Source organism: Hyperolius riggenbachi, chromosome 12 (genome assembly GCF_040937935.1).
Source record: "Hyperolius riggenbachi isolate aHypRig1 chromosome 12, aHypRig1.pri, whole genome shotgun sequence".
In the NCBI taxonomy this organism is placed as follows: Eukaryota; Metazoa; Chordata; class Amphibia; order Anura; family Hyperoliidae; genus Hyperolius; species Hyperolius riggenbachi.
In genome coordinates this window covers 220547304-220566316 of record NC_090657.1, presented here as the reverse complement: position 1 = coordinate 220566316, position 19013 = coordinate 220547304, and the positions used below count along the sequence as shown (strand labels likewise).

Sequence of the window (19013 nt, the reverse complement as noted above, 5' to 3'; positions counted from 1 at the left end):
CTATTGCATAATTGTGTGTAAATGGCAGGCACATACAGTGCTCACTGCAATATATAGCAGTACTTACTGAGTCATAATCAGGGGTCTCCGCTGGCCCGGATTTGCCGCACAGGAGCCTATAGGCACAAATGTCCTGGAACCCTAGACTCCGCCCTCCATGAACTTCCACATCCCCACAGAACCGCACTGCAAGTGTGCTGGCTGTCGCTGTCACTTCTCCCTTACACCCTTGTAGCTACCTACATCAGGCAAGGGAAGTATCTATGAAATGGCCTCCGGGAGAATTGGGCGCAGGATACAGCCGGTATATGGCTTATCCTGCTGCTGCACAAGTCCCGACGGCGCTAATTACTATTCCCCCTCCAGGTCCCTGTGGATGGTGGGGAATGATGTCATTCAGCTTCCAGCTATTGCTGAAGGTCAAATTACAGTGTTTTAAAAGTAACTTCAGCTCTGTTTTTTCACTGCGTCAAAGTTACTCACTGAGCGCCGTTATAGCTGCAATGCCAATTACGGCCTATGGTGGCGCTGGCTGCGCCCAAATCTCTGTTTTAACATCGCTCGGCTAAAGGTGCCCCTTTATATTAGGTAGCCAGAGGTACCCTCAATGTTAAGTAGCTAGAGGTGCCACCAAGTATTTTTTTTGCAAAATGGTTTTGATATGGGCCCAAGTAAAAGTTCCTAAGTTAGAGGAACTTCAGCCTAAACAAACACTGTCATTAAGTTACATTAGTTATGTTAATTAAAATAGTTGAGTAATATAATCTTTTACCCACCCTGTTTTAAAAGAACCGGCAAATGTTTGTGATTTCATGGGGGCAGCCATCTTTTTGGTTGAAAGGAGGTGACAGGAACATGAAACAGTTCCAACTGTCCTGTGTCCTGATCACCCCTCCCAGCTGCGTGCGCTAGGCTTCAAATCCAAATTAAAAAAAAAAATTGCACCAAAACAGCAGACGGAGAAAAATAACATCAGAAATCCCATCATGCTTTGCACAGCATCGGGAAAAATGCCCAGGCAGTTTTCTTCTGTGCAGCTAAAAATGAGGCTTGGGTAAGAAAAACTAAGTTCTGATGCTGTGAAACTGTTAAAGAAACACCAAGCCTTTTCAGTGCTGCTGAGTCGATTTTTATTCTGGAGGTTCACTTTAGCTAGAGGAACCTCAGTATTAAGTAGCTAAAGGTGACCCTGACTGGGGGGAGATCTCATCAGTGGAATGCTGAGCCCTTTCGGGAGGAGCTTAGAATTTACACTCTCATCAGGACTCTGCGCAGGGAAGCAAGCACTCAGGGAGGGGGGGGGGGGGGGGGTAAGCCGCCTTTCCATCATCAGGCGGCTGTGGACACGAGCCTACAGTGCCTTATAGTAAATCTTGCCCTGGATCTCCGTCACTAGATGCTCCCCCCATTTTATCTTATGTATGGCTGAAATTGTATTCTATGTATTGCTGCAGGAAACATGGTTCTGTGTGTGGGAAACTCAGATTAGAAGACTGGTTACAGCTCTTTGGTTGAATAATACAAGGTACCCTGTTAGCAGGAAGTAACTATTGAGGGAGCAGTCCCTGCAGGTGCAGGAGGGCCCAGGACTGTGGGGGACCTCAGCTTCTTACCTTCCCTCCTCCTAGTACAGGAGCCGCCTCTCCAGAAAAGGTGTTGTGGTAACATGGGAGGAGTTATGGTGGCTGCATTTGTTACCTAAAGCTACGTAAATATGCTAGATTAAACTTTCCTGTCATTGCACAAACACTGAGTAAGCAGACATAATAATGCAAAAAGTATGCCTAATATAGACACTAATGTGTTAATGAAAGGGAGGGCAGGTCCTCGACCTGGTAAGTGACTCTCAAAAATCGGAAAGAAAAAAGGGGCACCTCCCTAAATACAATAATATATTAAGTATGAAGAAACTGGTGCATGAGGCCAGAAGTAAATACAAAAACTCACTTTATTGAAGCCAATGTGAAAACAATAAAATCAATTAAAACCAAGGCAATACCATGCACAGCCCAGAATCCCTAATATGATACAATAATTGCCATAAGCCCATCAATTAGACTAATATGTAGCACAATACAGTAAACGCAACTGACAAATGTAGATTGCGTATAACTACTGAGGAGCAATGATGTATATTATAACGGCATCCAAAATCAGTAATGAAGTAGTCAAAAGCTGATGTTGCAGCATCACAGCTCCTCAGCAGTAAAGGCTGTCTAACTAAACGTGCAGCAGTTCCAATATAAAGAAATCTCCTGGACTATGCATCCATGATAAGTGCAAAAGGTAACTAAATTGGAAAACAAAAATAAGACCTCATAGAGGATAAAAGTGGTTTGATACAAACAAGGTGAAACAATGTATATCTATATACATATACATATATGCATAAGTATAAACAGGTGCTGTGAGAATCAGCCAATGTGGTAAAGTGAGGTGATAAGCAGAGTTGGGCCGAACCTCCGATTTTAGGTTCGCGAACCGGGTTCGCGAACTTCCGCGGAAGGTTCGGTTCGCGTTAAAGTTCGCGAACCGCAATAGACTTCAATGGGGATGCGAACTTTGAAAAAAAAAATAATTATGCTGGCCACAAAAGTGATGGAAAAGATGTTTCAAGGGGTCTAACACCTGGAGGGGGGCATGACGGAGTGGGCTATACGCCAAAAGTCCCCAGGAAAAATCTGGATTTGACACAAAGCAGCGTTTTAAGGACAGAAATCATATTGAATGCTAAATGACAGGCCTGCTTTAAAACATCTTGCATGTGTATACATCAATCAGGTAGTGTAATTAAGGTACTGCTTCACACTGACACACCAAACTGTTCACTGAACAGAACAGGTATGCAGTGGCGGGTCCACTGAACAGAACAGGTATGCAGTGGTGGGTTCACAGAACAGGCATGCAGTGGTGGGTTCACAGAACAGGTATGCAGTGGCAGGATCACTGAACAGGTATGCAGTGGTGGGTGGGTTCACAGAACAGGTATGCAGTGGTGGGTTCACAGAACAGGTATGCAGTGGCAGGATCACTGAACAGGTATGCAGTGGTGGGTGGGTTCACAGAACAGGAATGCAGTGGCAGGATCACTGAACAGGTATGCAGTGGTGGGTGGGCTCACAGAACAGGTATGCAGTGGCAGGATCACTGAACAGGTATGCAGCCAGGAAAAGCTAAGCCTAACTAATCTTTCCCTATGAGAGACAGACAGCAGCTCGCCCTACTCTCTCTAATGCAGGCACACGAGTGGCCGTAATGGCCGCCGCTGCCTGCCTTATATAAGGGGGGTGGGGCTCCAGGGGCTAGTGTAGCCTAATTGGCTACACTGGGCCTGCTGACTGTGATGTAGAGGGTCAAAGTTGACCCTCATAGTGCATTGTGGGGCGAACCGAACTTCCGGAAACGTTCGCCTGCGGGAGGCGAACGCGAACCACCGAAGTTCGCCGGGAACCGTTCGCCGGCGAACCGTTCGGCCCAACTCTAGTGATGAGGAGAGGCATAGAGCGGGAGAAAAGTGATAGGGCTTACCTAATAGAGAGTGTATCAAGGGCTGGGGGAGGTTGCTAGGGCGCTCCTGCGCCCATCCGACTAGTTCCGCCGAAGCTGCTGGGGGACAGTGATCAGTGTACATTGGCGCTCTTTAAATAAGTCCGAGGACGTGGCCGCGTCATTGGCTTGACCTCGCGTGCCGTCTGATGTCGGCACGCCGGGGTCAGCCATGCGTATACGTAATTACGTACGTGTATATATGTATAAACTTTCCTGTGGCGGTCAATAAAGACCTACTGGGCTGGGAATGTGCATCCAACGTGTGTGCAGCGGCAAACCCAACGTCTCCTAAAGATCAAGCATGCCGCGGATCCTAAGCCATCCCTGATGACTGGAGATAATTGTCCCCACTCACCCCTCCTACAGGAAACTGCTCTGTCACTCATCCCTCCGCCCCCACTCTGTAGCAACAGATGCATCACTAGCCTGCAGGCTAGTGACATGTCTGTATAGTATTAGGCCCCTGAACCGTCACCCAAAGTATTGAGTCCAGATGACCACCGGGCAAAAAAATCCTTTGTGTGTATGTAGCTCAATTCCCAGTAGCGACTTACAAACACGCCTTGGAATTGAGATTTTGTAATGTGATTTTTCAGCGATTGCAATTTGCAATTTAATTCAGGGAGTGAGAATCCCATCATGGTCGATCCAAAAAGCTGCATGCAGCACGTTTGTGTTTTCATACAGATTGCAATGTTACAGAAAATGCTCCCACAGGGTTACACTGTGGAGAACAGATGAGCTGATGGCTGCACCTGTTACATGGTAGGATAGCAATGGCAGCACTTGTTATATGGGGGGAACTGATGACTGCACTTGTTATATGGGGGGGGGGGGGGGGGGGGGGGAAGAGAACTCATGGCTACACTTGTTATTTGGTGTGAATTGATGGTTTCACTAATTATAGGGGGTACTGATGGCTGCTCTTGTTATGTTGAGGGAACTGATGGCTGCACTTGTTATATGGGGGGATCTGATGGCTGTACTAGTTATTTGGGGTGAACTGATGGCTGCCCTTGTCATATGGTGGGAACTGATGGCTGTACTAGTTATTTGGAGTACTGATGCTTTCTTTGCTTCTGTCTTCACAAGGTAAACATCACTGTTGCAAATTAAAGATGCAGAAGAGTCTCAATCTTCCAATTGTAATATTAAATACTTAACGCAGGAAGAAGTGAAAGCAAGACTAAATAAATTAAAAATAGACAAGGCACCTGGCCCGGATGGCATGCATCCTCGCTGGGCGTACTGCACATGCACCAACTGAACCCAACTATGCAAATTTTACGGGGCTTTTACCAGGACCTGGAGAGGGCAGAGGAAGGTGTTGTGGGAGTGATCGATGCGGAGGGGGCTGGAGGAAGCCCCAGGTATGTATAAATCTTTTGTATTTATTCGTCTCTGGTACACTTCAAGGACTGGTTCAACATCTCTTCCCTAGACCATGATAGTATAAGGAACCTGCCTGTTGCTGACGGTGTTTCCGCCGAGACCCGGGCGGAATCCGTTGCTTCTGGGTCTCGGAGCTTGTTCCCCCGCTGATGACGCTGCTGCTGAAACGCAGGCCGCACATTCTGATAGGTGGAGGGCGCGTTCTCAGTACGCGTCCGCAGATGTAAACAATACTCAGCTGACGCTACAGCTGACACCTAGGTAGGTGTACCACTGTGTGATTGGATGTGCGGATTGTGGCCGGCCACTGATAGGATGAAAGTTGTATGTAAGCCTGCAGAGTGCTCCCAGTCATCGCCCGTGATAAGCATAGCTGTGGCTAGTTGCTGGATGCACACTCACATTGTTTATACCGGATCTCGACCCTTGGCTTATATTTGACCATTCTTGTCTTGCGGTTATTAACCTTTGCTTTTATTCCTGGATACTCTTGCCTGCTGCCTGGACTGACCTCTGCCTGTTAACTGGGTACCCTTGCCTGCTGCCTGGATTGACCTCTGCCTGTTAACTGGACACTCTTGTCTGCCATCTGGACTGACCTCTACCTGTTAACTGGATACTCTTGCATGCTACCTGGGCCGACCATTGCTTCTTACTGGATACTCTAGTATACTTGAACTAATCCTTGCCTGTTGCTTGAATAACCTTGCATGTGAACCTTGCATGAACTCTCTCATTACCTGGATCATTCACTGCCTGTTGAATAACCTTTGCATGTGGACCTTGGATGAACTCTCTCATTTATACCTGGATCCTTCACTGCCTGTTCCTGATACATCTGCCGTTACTGGCAATCGACGCTGAGGACCTCATCCTCCTGTATCAAGGTAATAGCCCTGTGTGATACTTATAACTATTGAACTGTGTTACTAGCCTCATTGGGGTTCTGGCGGGTTATTGTCCTCTCTACTTCAGTCTGTATGCCTTGCACGTTAAGACCTGGAGATAACCGTAGTCAGGAGACAAATAACGCATCTTGTGCACGCGGGGGCTTATAGGTGTAGACCGTGGGCTGGGCTCAGAGCCGTGGCAATAGATTGGGGCATAGAGACTGATTGGGGACATAACCTGTCAGGCCTTACAGACAGTGGTGTAGTTTAGGAGCTGTGGGCCCCGATGCAAGTTTTACATTGGGGCTCCCCAAGCACTCTATACATAACAATTAATATGGCGCACCAAAACCTGCCAATGGCAACTACAGTGTCAGAGATGCAAGAAGGGGATGGGGAACAGTTCATGATTACCACTAATCAAAGCATCTACAGAAGTGATTTTTATGAGCACAGGACCAATAGAGAGCTAATACTGAAGTTCAGGGAGGGCCCGACGGGGCCCCTTTGGCCCAAGGGCCCTGATGCGGTTGCAACCTCTGCAACCCCTATTGCTATGCCCCTGCTTACAGATAGTGACATTAGATGGCGAGCGACCTCCTTTAACCTCCTTAGCGGTAACCCCGTGTGTGACACGGGGTAAGCTGCCGGAGGGTGCCGCTCAGGCCCTGCTGGGCCGATTTAAATAATTTTTTTTTGCTGGACGCAGCTAGCACTTTGCTAGCTGCGCCAGCACCCCGATTGCTGCCGCCGCGCGCCCGATCGCCGCTATCCGGTGCGGCGCGCGGCCCCCCCCCCCCCCCAGACCCCGTGCGCTGCCTGGCCAATCAGTGCCAGGCAGCGCCGAGGGTTGGATCCGGAGTCCCAATGACGTCCCGACGTCGCTGACGTCATCCCGCCCCGTCGCCATGGCGACGGGGGAAGCCCTCCAGGAAATCCCGTTCTTTGAACGGGATTTCCTGATCGGAGATCGCCGAAGGCGATCGAAGCGGGCGGGGGGATGCCGCTGAGCAGCGGCTATCATGTAGCGAGCCCTGGGCTCGCTACATGATTTAAAAAAAAAAAAAAAAAAAAAAAACAAAACTGCTGCGCTGCCCCCTGGCGGTATTTTTCATACCGCCAAGGGGGTTAAGGGACAGTGACTGTTTTGACCTGTGCAATATATTCTCAATGAAGTGTGACGTGAGCACTATGAATGTTGGAGGAGTTCAGTGAAGTGCACCATATAGCCAGCAGAGGTCGCTGTGTACTCACCTTTGATTTTTCTGTCTGAGTTCCTATCACGTTTCCAGCAATTTGCAGAGACCTTTCTATAGGTGGGGGATTCCCTTTTCAGCAGAAAAGTGCCCTAATTTCCGTAGAAATCAAAGTTTCCAGATTGCTATATTAAAGTGTCAATCAGCTCACCTAATAAAGGTACAGTTAGTCCCCCTACTTAACAAATTACTCGAGTTATGAGTTTCAAGGATTCAGACACACACACTCTTCTAGGGATGGTCGCAAATGTCACTTTCCAATTCCGCAGAAATTCCGATTACCGCCATTGGCAAATACCGATTTCACGGATTTCCGAACAGTTTCCGAGTTCGAAATTTCCGATTTCCGACTTGTGTTTTTTGAGTCATTTTTGCATTCTCTGATTGGCCAAATACTTTCGAGTTGTTTCTGCATTCTGCGATTGGTCCATTGATTTTGAGTTCTGAGATTGGGCTAAAATGACCAAATTGCAGCAATGCAGTATTTCTGCAGAAATCCGATTTTCGAGTTCCAATCGCAAATTCGGATTCCCGATCGGAACTCGGAAATTTCAATTCCACGAAGTCTGAATGAGCATCGCTATCGGCTTCCCCCTCTGGCTCCGTCGGGAAATAGCTGCGCGAGATTGTGTCCGCTCTACTGTGCAGGTACAAGGCTGTGCCGGCGCACCCGAGCAAGCTCAGCTATTTTTGCCTGAGCATGAAGCGCCTTGTGCGCATGCCGACAATGAGATCTTTCGGGGTCCCAGCTCTGGATCCCCCTCTACTGCTTCCCCCTCCCCCAGGGTCACTATTTTTTCTTACAGGTACACTTTACATGTTACAGTATTGTATAAACTGTTATAAGTAGTTCAAAACACTTAAAAAGCTTCTTGCAAAAACAACCCAAAAACAAGAACAGTTTATACTACATGTCCAAATTGAAAGTTGTCTGAAAGTAATAATTCATCCACATTTCACCATGTTTAAAACAGGAATCAACTTAGGCCTGTTTCACATCTAACAACGCGCGCAGGAGCTGTTCTCCTGCACGCGTTTTACTAGCCTGCGGCTGTCGTCAGGAACCTGCGGTGCAACGCTGAGTAGCGGTCGATAGTATCAATTAACCCGACGGGGAAACGCCGATTCCCAACGATAAAATGCACCCGGGTGCGTCGTACCGCAACGCATCGAAACGCAGCGTCGGGTGTGAAAGGTAAAATGAAAGTCTATGGACTTTCCTTTTACCTTGGTTAACGCAAAGTATAGACTTTGCGTTAAAACGCTGAAAAAGGGCTCTGGTGTGAAAGAGTCCTTACAAACAAGTTCAACTTACAAGCAATCTCCCGGAATGAAACCTGTTAGGGGGCCGCAAGTATGAAGCTAAAGGTGCTTCAGAGACTAGTCAAATGTTTTTTTTTTTTTCTTTTATTACACTAAGGTAAAGATAATTTAACAGGTAGAGAGCTGTTGTCCTGTAAAGTCTAGGGAATGGAGGGACACCCTGGCAGCGATCTTGCTGCCGAGATTTAGTTGGACTTTAAAAAAAAAAAACTCAGTTTCGCTTTAAAGTAGATATTTAAAGGAAAGGTAGATAGGGAAGCCTCTAGTGAATCAGGAAAAAAGGGCTGCCATAGGTGCCTATTATGAAAGCCACGATTTGTGGCAAAGAAAGGAAATTTGGGCGGATACCTTCTTTTTATAATGGGGGCAGGTCTTAGGGTTAGGCAACGGTAGAAGGAGGTCTTAGGGATAGGCAGCGGTAGAGGGAAGTCTTAGGGTTAGGCATTGGCAGAGGGAGGTCTTGGGTTAGGCATCCATAGAGGGAGGTCTTGGGTTAGGCATTGGTAGAAGAAGGTCTTATGGATAGGCACTGGTAGAGGGAGGTCTTAGGGTTAGGCATTGGTAGAGGAGGGTCTTAGGGTAAGGCATCGGTAGAGGGCGGTCTTGGGTTAGGCATCGGTAGAGGGAGGTCTTAGGGTTAGGAATCGGTAGAGGGAGGTGTTAGGATTAGGCATCGATAGAGGGAGGTGTTAGGATTAGGCATCGATAGAGGGAGGTGTTAGGATTAGGCATCGATAGAGGGAGGTGTTAGGATTAGGCATCGGTAGAGGGAGGTCTTAGGGTTAGGCATCGATAGAGGGAGATCTTAGGGTTAGGCATCAATAGAGGGAGGTCTTAGGGTTAGGCATCGGTGGAAGGAAGGAGGTCTTAGGGTTAGGCATTGGTAGAGGGAGGTCTTAGGGTTAGTATAAATAGTGTCTTAACGAGCTCCACCCCTAGTATACCTTACTCACAGTACCGTGGGTATGCTGCAAATTCAAATGTCACACCAACATATAAATTATAAAAACCAAAAATTTGCGCTGCCTCACAGTCCACTAATAACAAGGGATAACCCAAAGGACAGTTCTTGGCCTCGTAGCCACCACCGGCGTAGTTGCTCGTCTTCAGTTAGCCTCAGACAGAAGAAAGACAAGAAATTTTTTTTATCGCATAGCCTATCAGTTCAGACTTGATCCCTCCACCAGCTAGGACCAGCTAGGACCAGACAGCAATCAGCGCATATAGGTAACCACCAAGTCCTGAAACGAGGAGAAGCCAGGACTTGGTGGTTACCTATATGCGCTGATTGCTGTCTGTGAGGTCTGGGCAGCTATAGCCAAAGGTGAGGGCAATCCCTACGGGTGGTGGAACACAGGAAGAAGGTGTTACCCTCTAAATATCACACGGGTCCTAGCTGGTGGAGGATCAAGTCTGAACTGATAGGCTATGCGATGAAATTTTTTTCTTGTCTTTCTTCTGTCTAAGGCTAACTGAAGACGAGCAACTACGCCGGTGGTGGCTACGAGGCCAAGAACTGTCCTTTGGGTTATCCCTTGTTATTAGTGGACTGTGAGGCAGCGCAAATTTTTGGTTTTTATAGGTCTTAGGGTTAGGCATTGGTAGAGAGAGGTCTTAGGGTTAGGCATCGGTGGAAGGAGGTCTTAGGGTTAGGCATTGGTAGAGGGAGGTCTTGGGGATAGGCATCGGTGGAAGGAGGTCTTGGGGTTAGGCATTGGTAGAGGGAGGTCTTGGGGTTAGGCATCAGTAGAGGCGGGTCTTAGGGTTAGGCATTGGTAGAGAGAGGTCTTAGGGTTAGGCATCGGTGGAAGGAGGTCTTAGGGTTAGGCATTGGTAGAGGGAGGTCTTGGGGTTAGGCATCGGTGGAAGGAGGTCTTGGGGTTAGGCATTGGTAGAGGGAGGTCTTGGGGTTAGGCATCAGTAGAGGGAGGACTTAGGGATAGGCATCTGTAGAGGGAGTGTACTGTGTGAGGGCTAGCTTATACGCAGTAAAATATCAGTAAATACTACAGATATTTTACTATTGGAATTCAGTACGGTAGTAGATTCTCTGTAATTTTACTGATATTATTCTAGCAGCAATCCCCCCCCCCCCCCCCCCCGGCCCTTTTTCCAGATGCCCTTTTTACATGTATACAGCTTCTAGATCCTCCAGAGGCTTCTTGAGCCCACCGTTGGTCGCAGGGACCCTCTACTTCTTTGCGCCTGCACTCCCGATCTATGAACGCAGTCACGCTGCGCAGATGCACTGACAGCCTGCACCTGAACAGTAGCATATAGGCCAATGTGTATAAGTAGCTCTGTGCTACTGCAGGCACAGGCTATCAATGCACCTGTGCAGTTAGGCCACACAAACCTATTTGAATAGGTTCAGAGGGTCCCAGTGCTGGAGGGGGATGGGGAAGGCTCTGGATTCATCTTTTTTGATTTTTTTTTTCCTTCAGGTACTACTGTTCCTGTGCTTCCACCTATGAACTTATTAACGTAATATTGGCACCATGATTCTTGTTTTCTTGGGCTGTGGGACAGCTGATTGTTGTGTGTGTAAACAGTATTTGATATGATGGTTGTGCTTTACATACACTGATCGGTGGTACCAGTGACAGGAGTCACCTTGCACGTACACTGGAAAGAATTTGCATGCAATGCTGAGTCAAGCTGGTGACAGGAACTAAGTGGAATACCAGCTAGGGGCAGATCAAAGTACAACGGGGTTCAGAGATAGTTTTAAAGAGAACATGAGCCAAAGCACGGGTTCAGAAACATACTTACCTAAGGAGAGGGAACCCTCTGGACCCTCCTGCTGATCGGAGCAGCGCTCCTGTTCTGCCACTTGCAGCCGCGCTGCAACCGCGCCTGCACAGCCTTAGCCGTAGTCACGCAGGCGCAGTGCAGCCACACTCGTGCTTGAAGAGGAGCGTGGCCCAGATAAGATTACCAACAAGCCCTTGTCAGTAATCTTTAGAGCAGTGGTCCTCAAATTAAGGCCCGTGGGCCGAATGTGGCCCCCTGAGGCTTTTTTACCGGCCCCCCACACACAAAATATATTACAGATGTGGTCAGCTACATCTTTAAATATTGGTGGTCTGCATATAGAATAAAGCCAGAAAGTAGTAATTCGCTGGTTTCCAATCAAATACCCCATCAGGTGACACTGCTGTCCACTGCAGGTTGTTACCTGGGTATGCTTCACTGTCTGGCCCGCAAAGACTTCTACATCATTTTATGTATACTCCGGCCCCCCAGCAGTCTGATGTATGTTGACCCGGCCCTCAACCCAAAACGTTTAGGGACCCCTGCTTTAGAGGGTCCATACTTGCTGAAAATACCTGAGGACAGAGAGGGAAGCTTCAATCGGATCCAAAGGCTAGGGATGGGCTTCCGAGTAGCTATGACTTCGTTCATTTTTTGCGCGTTTACATTTTTTCCCCTCCCGACGCTTTTGTAATCGCTTCCGTTTTTACACTTCCTGACATCAGTCAGTCAGGAAGTGAACTCTTTGACCCAGAAAAGAATAAATACAATGTATGTATTCTTAAAACCGCAAACGCCACATAAAGCGGTTAGCGCTCTTCCTATACCTTCCATTAGAGCAAAATCGCCCCAAAAATGGTACAAGCACCGCTTTGCGGAGAGCAAAGCAGACGAAATGCGCAGATATGAACCTTTTCATAGAGAATCATTGCACAAGAGTTTTGTAGGCGATTTTGAAAATCACATGCGCTTGAAAACAAGCCCAAAAACGCCCCTAGATGCGAATGAGCCCTCACACTGGATCTCATTTCTGTGACTTGAAGATCTAAACTTTGATGAAATTTTTGCCCCTCAAAGTGTATAAAAAATTTAGACTGGACCCCAATGTAGGATGAATGTATACAGAGCTCTGCCCACAGAGCCTAGTGCCCCTTCATTCAATCCACACAAGTAGTTGTACACAACAATGATGTCATCTCCTGTCCACCAGAAGGCAGCTACCGTAGTGGGTTGAGGGGGCGTGGCTTCTGAAAGCATGGGGTGTGATTTCTGAAAGCATGGGGTGTGATTTCTGAAAGCATGGGGTGTGTCATTCTCAGTCTACTGTATGTGGCTGTAATGCTGGAAGCCCTGCCCTGATGCCCCACCTTCTCTCTTCCTCTACATTGACATACCTCAGCTAAACCGGAAATGACATCACTGTTGCTGACAACTACCAGCGTGGCTTGGAGATGTGCTAGGCCGCAGTTGCATTTATCTCTGTACCTGGCTTCCTAGGTAGGGTTTCCATAGCTACACACTGTCCCTTTTTTTGGATTAACATCCTATTCTCCTGATTGGTACTACAGATGTCCCTCTTTTAGAATTTATGCAGAGATCTGGGAAACAAAATGTGCTGTTTAACTAATGTAAGCAGGAAAACCTCATGTCCAAAATCTGACCACCTTCATTTATTAAGTTTTAAAATGCTTTATGTCTATCTTGTATTGTTTTTTTTGCAGATGCAGATTGTCCTGTTATAACATTCCTAAAGCATACCTGAAATGAGAGGGGTACGGAGGCTGACATTTATTTCCTAAACAATGCACATTGCCTGGCTGTTCTGCTGAGCCTCTGCCTCTAATACGTGTAGCCATGCCCTGAACAAGCATGCAGCAGATCAGGTGTTTCTGACTGAAGTGTGACTGGATTATCTGCGTGTTTCTTTCAGGTGTGTGATTCAGACACCAAGATCAGCAGGACTGCTGGGCAACTGGTATTGTTTAAAAGGAAATAAATATGACAGCCTCTGTATCCCTCTTGCATCAGGTGTCTTTCAGGGCTGGAACCCACAGGAGCGCTTTTGGCAGCACTGCGATACGCTAGCAGTTTGCCAAAACGCTGGGCTAATGTTAATGGATGGGGCAACTTCCACAGGAGCGTTTGCGTTTCTCAGAAACGCAAACGCAGGACATGCAGCATTTTGGGAGCGTTAGCGCTTCAATGTAAAGTATTGAACCGCTAGCGGAAACGCTCAGCAAAACCTAAACTGAGCGGTTTTGCTAGCGTTTTGCGGTTCAGCACACTGTAACAAAATGAAAAATAATTCACAGGACCAATCAGGATAAAAACGCAAAACGCTAGGCACCCGCTGGGGAAAAAAATACAATGTTGCAAAACACGACCAAAAACGCGCATGAATCCGCTTGCAAACCGCTCAGACAAAACGCTAGCGGTTGCGTTTTGCGTTTGCGGTTTTCAGTGGGTTCCAGGCCTCAAAGTGCATACACACCTTTAACTGATGTCGTCCGTCAGGGATAATGGTGACATTAGTGGGCGGGGCTGTATGATGTGAAGTCAGCTGTACAGGGGCTGAGGGACCACAGAGCGGCACGTGTGTGATGTCATGTGGTGGGCGGGGGAACGATGTGCACAATGAAGTTAGAAGTCGCTCGGCCAAGCTGGGGCTACTGTACACATGCCTATCGGTCGTTCTAGTGCTTTCCTATGGGACACGCACATGCTTTACAAATTTTCGTTTGCGATTCCCGCAGGTGACCGCACATTGTGTGCGACTCCCGTAGACTCAGACCAGCTGTCTGCAGCTCATCTTGGGTGACGCACGCGTTGATACACACATTATTAGTGAAAAATAGTCCACGGAAAACTGGCCATTTTCCACGGACGCAAGTGTGGGGTCTTCCCAAACAAACACAATCTTAACTTCCTTTTATTTATTTATTGGTGTTAGTTCATTGTTATGGCCTAAAGTGAAATCGAGGTGAGAGGTATATGAAGGCTGCCATATTTATTTCCTTTTAACCTCCTTGCCGGTTATCCCGAACTCAGTTCGGGGTAACCTGTGCAGGAGGATTTCTCAGGCCCCGCTGGGCCGATTTGCATAATTTTTTTTTTTGTTACAAGCAGCTAGCACTTTGCTAGCTGCTTGTAACTTCCGATCGCCGCCGATCCGCTGCGCCGAGTCGCTCCCCCCCGCCCCAGACCCCTGCGCTGCCTGGCCAATCAGTGCCAGGCAGCGTTGAGGGGCGGATCGGGACTCCCTATGACGTCCCGACGTCATCCCGCCCCGTCGCTATGCCGACCGGGGAAGCCCTGCAGGAAATCCCGTTCTGAGCGGGATTTCCTGCTTACTCTGATCGCCGAAGGCGATCGGAGTGGGCGAGGGGATGCCGCCGCTCAGCGGTTATCATGTAGCGAGCCCTAGGCTCGCTACATGATTTAAAAAAAAAATAAAATAAAACTCCTGCGCTGCCTCCTTGCCGGAGGAATTGAACCGGCAAGGAGGTTAAGCAATACCAGTTACCTGGTTATCTTGCTTATCCTCTGCCTAACACTTTCAGCCATAGACCCTGAACAAGCATGCAGCAGATCAGGTGTCTCTGAAATTATTGTCAGATCTGACTAGATTAGCTACATGCTTGTTCCTGGTGTGATTCAGCCACTACTGCAGCCAAATAGATGAACAGGACAGCCAGGCAACTGGTATTGTTTAACAAGAAAATAAATATGGCAGCCTCCATATTCCTCTCACCTTGGGTTCACTTTAAGCTGACCATACGCTTAGACTGCCACCAAATTGATTCCTCTCTGACTGTAATCAATCTCTACCACACACAGCAAATCGATTTTTAATAGATTTCAGCAGGAAATCATTGAAATGCAGCATTGCATTGTTGCATGTAGTGTAATGCCTTTGGCTTATTGATCTATTGCTGCTCCTACTATTCCCCTCAATCGATGTAGATTTCAAAATTTCAATGAATCTGAGCTTTTTGTAGAATTGACACCCAACAGATGAATGGGTACTGTGTGTGTGTGTGTGTGTGTGTGTGTGTGTGTGTGTAGGTAGGTGTGTGGTGTGTGTGTAGGTAGGTGTGTGGTGTGTGTGTATGTGTCACCCAGAGCCGCAGGCTGGAATTTGCTGCGGGGGAGCCAAGTCTTGAGTGCCCTGGCATGGGTAGAAGGGAAAGAGATGCTGCCAGCCTAAATATTTACCCTTGTTTACATTAACAAACAATCACTCCTGGGCTGGATTTGACAGCAGCAAGAAGAATGTCTTAGGAAAGAGCAGCTAAATCATTGCAGCGATCTGTACTGTACATCCCGAGCCAAGGTGACTCGCGCCAACAGCCTCGCGTTCCAGCTCTGCCTGTATAGAACCAGCCCGGGACAGCAGGCCGTCTGCCCTACCTCCCCGCCTAGCATTCTATACAACATGACCGCTTAGCAGAGCTAGGATCAGATGTGTAGCGTCCATGTACAGCAGCCCCCTCTTCCATGTGTGACATCCATATACAGCAGCCCCTCCCATTCCATGTGCAGCCTCCTCTTCCATGTGTATCATCCATATACAGCAGCCCCTTCCATTCCATGTGCAGTCCCCTCTTCCATGTGTATCATCCATGTACAGCAGCCCCTCCCGTTCCATGTGCAGTCCCCTCTTCCATGTGTATCATCCATGTACAGCAGCCCCTCCCGTTCCATGTGCAGTCCCCTCTTCCATGTGTAACATCCATGTACAGCAGCCCCCTCTTCCATGTGTAACATCCTTGTACAGCAGCAGCCCCCTCCAATTCCATGTGCAGTCCCCTCTTCCATGTGTATCATCCATGTACAGCAGCCCCTCCCGTTCCATGTGCAGTCCCCTCTTCCATGTGTATCATCCATGTGCAGCAGCCCCCTCTTCCATGTGTAACATCCTTGTACAGCGGCCCCCTCCAATTCCATGTGCAGTCCCCTCTTCCATGCGTAACATCCATGTACAGCAGCCCCCTCTTCCATGTGTAACATCTTTGTACAGCAGCCCACTCCAATTCCATGTGCAGCCCCCTCTTCCATGTGTAACATCCATGTACAGCAGCAGCCCCCTCCAATTCCATGTGCAGCCCCCTCTTCCATGTGTAACATCCATGTACAGCAGCCCCCTCTTCCATGTGTAACATCCTTGTACAGCAGCCCCCTCCTATTCCATGTGCAGCCCCCTCTTCCATGTGTAACATCCATGTACAGCAGCCCCCTCTTCCATGTGTAACATCCTTGTACAGCGGCCCCCTCCAATTCCATGTGCAGCCCCCTCTTCCATGCGTAACATCCATGTACAGCAGCCCCCTCTTCCATGTGTAACATCTTTGTACAGCAGCCCACTCCAATTCCATGTGCAGCCCCCTCTTCCATGTGTAACATCCATGTACTGCAGCCCCTTCCATGTGCAGCCCCCTCTTCCATGTGTAACATCCATGTGCAGCCCCCTCTTCGATGTGTAACATCCATGGGAAGGTAGGAGTGCTGCCGGCATGCCGGGAAGGTAAGATGTACGATAGAAGAGGGGGCTGCACATGGAATGGGAGATTCCATGTGCAGCCCCCTCTTCCATGTGTAACATCCATGGGCAGGTAGGAGTGCTGCCGGCATGCCGGGAAGGTAAGATGTACGATGCTTCCCCCACATGGCACTGTGTTTAGCTGATGTACAACTCCCGGGATGACTCTCGCTCACCACAGTGTAAATATTTCTCGGACTTTCATTTCTTTCCTCTCGGTTTTGTTATGACTTTACATTTTGGACGACCGTTCATCTCCCGTGTGAGAGAAAAAACTGTCACAGTATAAACACAACCAAAGCCGACACAAAAATGTAAAGCGAATCTCGGCCGTCCCGACAGATTCTTTGTGAAATTATCTATTTTTCAGAGGGTCAGGGAGAAGCTAATGATTCTGGATTTATGCTAATGTAATGCAAATGTAGGCAGCTTGGATATAGACTATTAAAATACATTAGCATATTTCTGAACTTGTCCAGCCGGTTCTGTGTTGCAGACAAGACAGTCCAGGCACCCTGTCTCTGTGACCTCCCTTTCCTTCCCTCTGCAGCTGAGCGACACAGCTGGGGCAAGGCCCCTCCCCTAACCTGCTTATTGGACAGCACACTGGAGAGTTATTTGCATTCTGTCCTTTCTATAAAGAAGCTCACTAGGTTTGATCAATGAGATGCAAATATTTCTGAGTTCATGCAAATATATGCAGCTTGGAAACGAACCAATCCATTTAAACCTGGATGGGACTTGATTTGTCCATTTTCAAGCTGCATATATTTGCATACAAATTTGCATAAATCTGCACACACTCAGAAATATTTGCATCTTATTGATCATCCCTAAGGCCTCTTTTCCACGAACTGTTAGGCAGTGAAATGCCTCTCAAACTCTCACAACTGCTCACTGCTGCCTGGTAACTGCTTGTTCCTGCATGATAACTGCTCACTGCTGCCTGGTAACTGCTTGTTCCTGCATGATAACTGCTCACTGCTGCCTGGTAACTGCTTGTTCCTGCATGATAACTGCTCACTGCTGCCTGGTAACTGCTTGCTGAGCACACAGCTCAACAGTTCGTGGAAAAGAGGCCTAAAGCTTATAGTTTTAGCCTGACCACACTAAAGGCTGTTTTCAACTAAGAAGCATTTCTTCTATTTTCCACTACAGTGATTCTGCTGAGAAAAACAAAAATTTGCTTTCGTAAAACAGAAAGAATTTGCTATAATTCAGGTTGGAGTGAGCTCGAGATGTCTCCCAGAGCATCACTGCTGAATATATGCGAATTAACCATTGTACCCTTAGAAGCTAAACACACCTCCAGAACCGCTGGAATTGAGTGATTCTGCTGCAAACCGTCCGGTATACGACACGACTGCGGTGCACTTGCGATTTTCAATGAAATAAAAAAAACGGGAGGGAAAATATTTTGGACTGGCGAAAAAGAAACAAGTTGCATAGCCATGCCATGTTGTTTTCCTGGCCAATGGCACAAAACATCCAGCGGGCAGGACGAAAGGCTTTGCCTTTAATAAGTCGTATGGATGACAGAATCACAGATCCGGGCACCAGACCAAATCCAATTCAGTCAGCCACTTACATACCTGATATTTAACTCTTTCAGGTAGAGAAAGAAAAAAAGGAACACAGCCTAGTTATTTGTGTGCTAGGCACTGTACATACACATGTCTATCTCATCATGTCACATGTCACCTTGAAACTGGGCCCTTGCTATAACCAGAAAGTGCCGATGAAAATAATCGGCTCTTTACTTCTAAAGGAAACATGAATTAAAGTTCATCTGTACTGCTGGGTATTCAGTCTGCTGTCGGTGCACTCTTATAACCTCACACCGTTTGGTGTAAGATGTGTTTTCAGACAAAACAAGCATTTGTGTGATATGCTGGTAAAACAAATAATCCAAAGTGCACATAAACAACCCACTCCTCCGAGCGAAAGTGATAGAAGATGATTCTGTATCTCCTTTTATCTGACCGGTGCACACTTACAATTACGGTCGCCTGCAGGATCAGGACTTGATCTTTTGGGCGATATTTCTGGGCCACTTGCTGTGCATTCTGTTGCTATGGAGGGGTGAGGGGGGATGATGTGCAATGCTAGACAGAACAGTTTCGGGGGGGGGGAGAGAGAGGGAGAGGAGTACCGAGCACTTCAACATCAGTCAGACGCTGTCCAAAAAATCTTGGAGTGATTTGATGTAAACAACAGTAGAAGATTGAAATGCCAAACAATCGTTCACCGATTGGATCGTTCTGTGATGCAGCTTGTAGGGGGAATTGCCATAGACTTAGGTGACACATT

The 19013-nt window shown here is 47.7% G+C and overlaps 1 protein-coding gene across 2 annotated transcripts in view; it reads left to right on the top strand.

The window, feature by feature from the left end:
* Positions 1–12573: 12573 nt before the first annotated feature.
* GCGR (glucagon receptor) overlaps positions 12574–19013 on the top strand; it is a 197060-nt gene continuing 190620 nt past the window's right edge. The window contains exon 1 of one of the 2 annotated variants that reach the window (XM_068263211.1): positions 12574–12661. The gene's annotated coding sequence lies outside the window, so the exon portion shown is untranslated. The remainder of the gene's footprint in view (positions 12662–19013) is intronic. The other variant, XM_068263210.1, reaches the window with a different exon arrangement.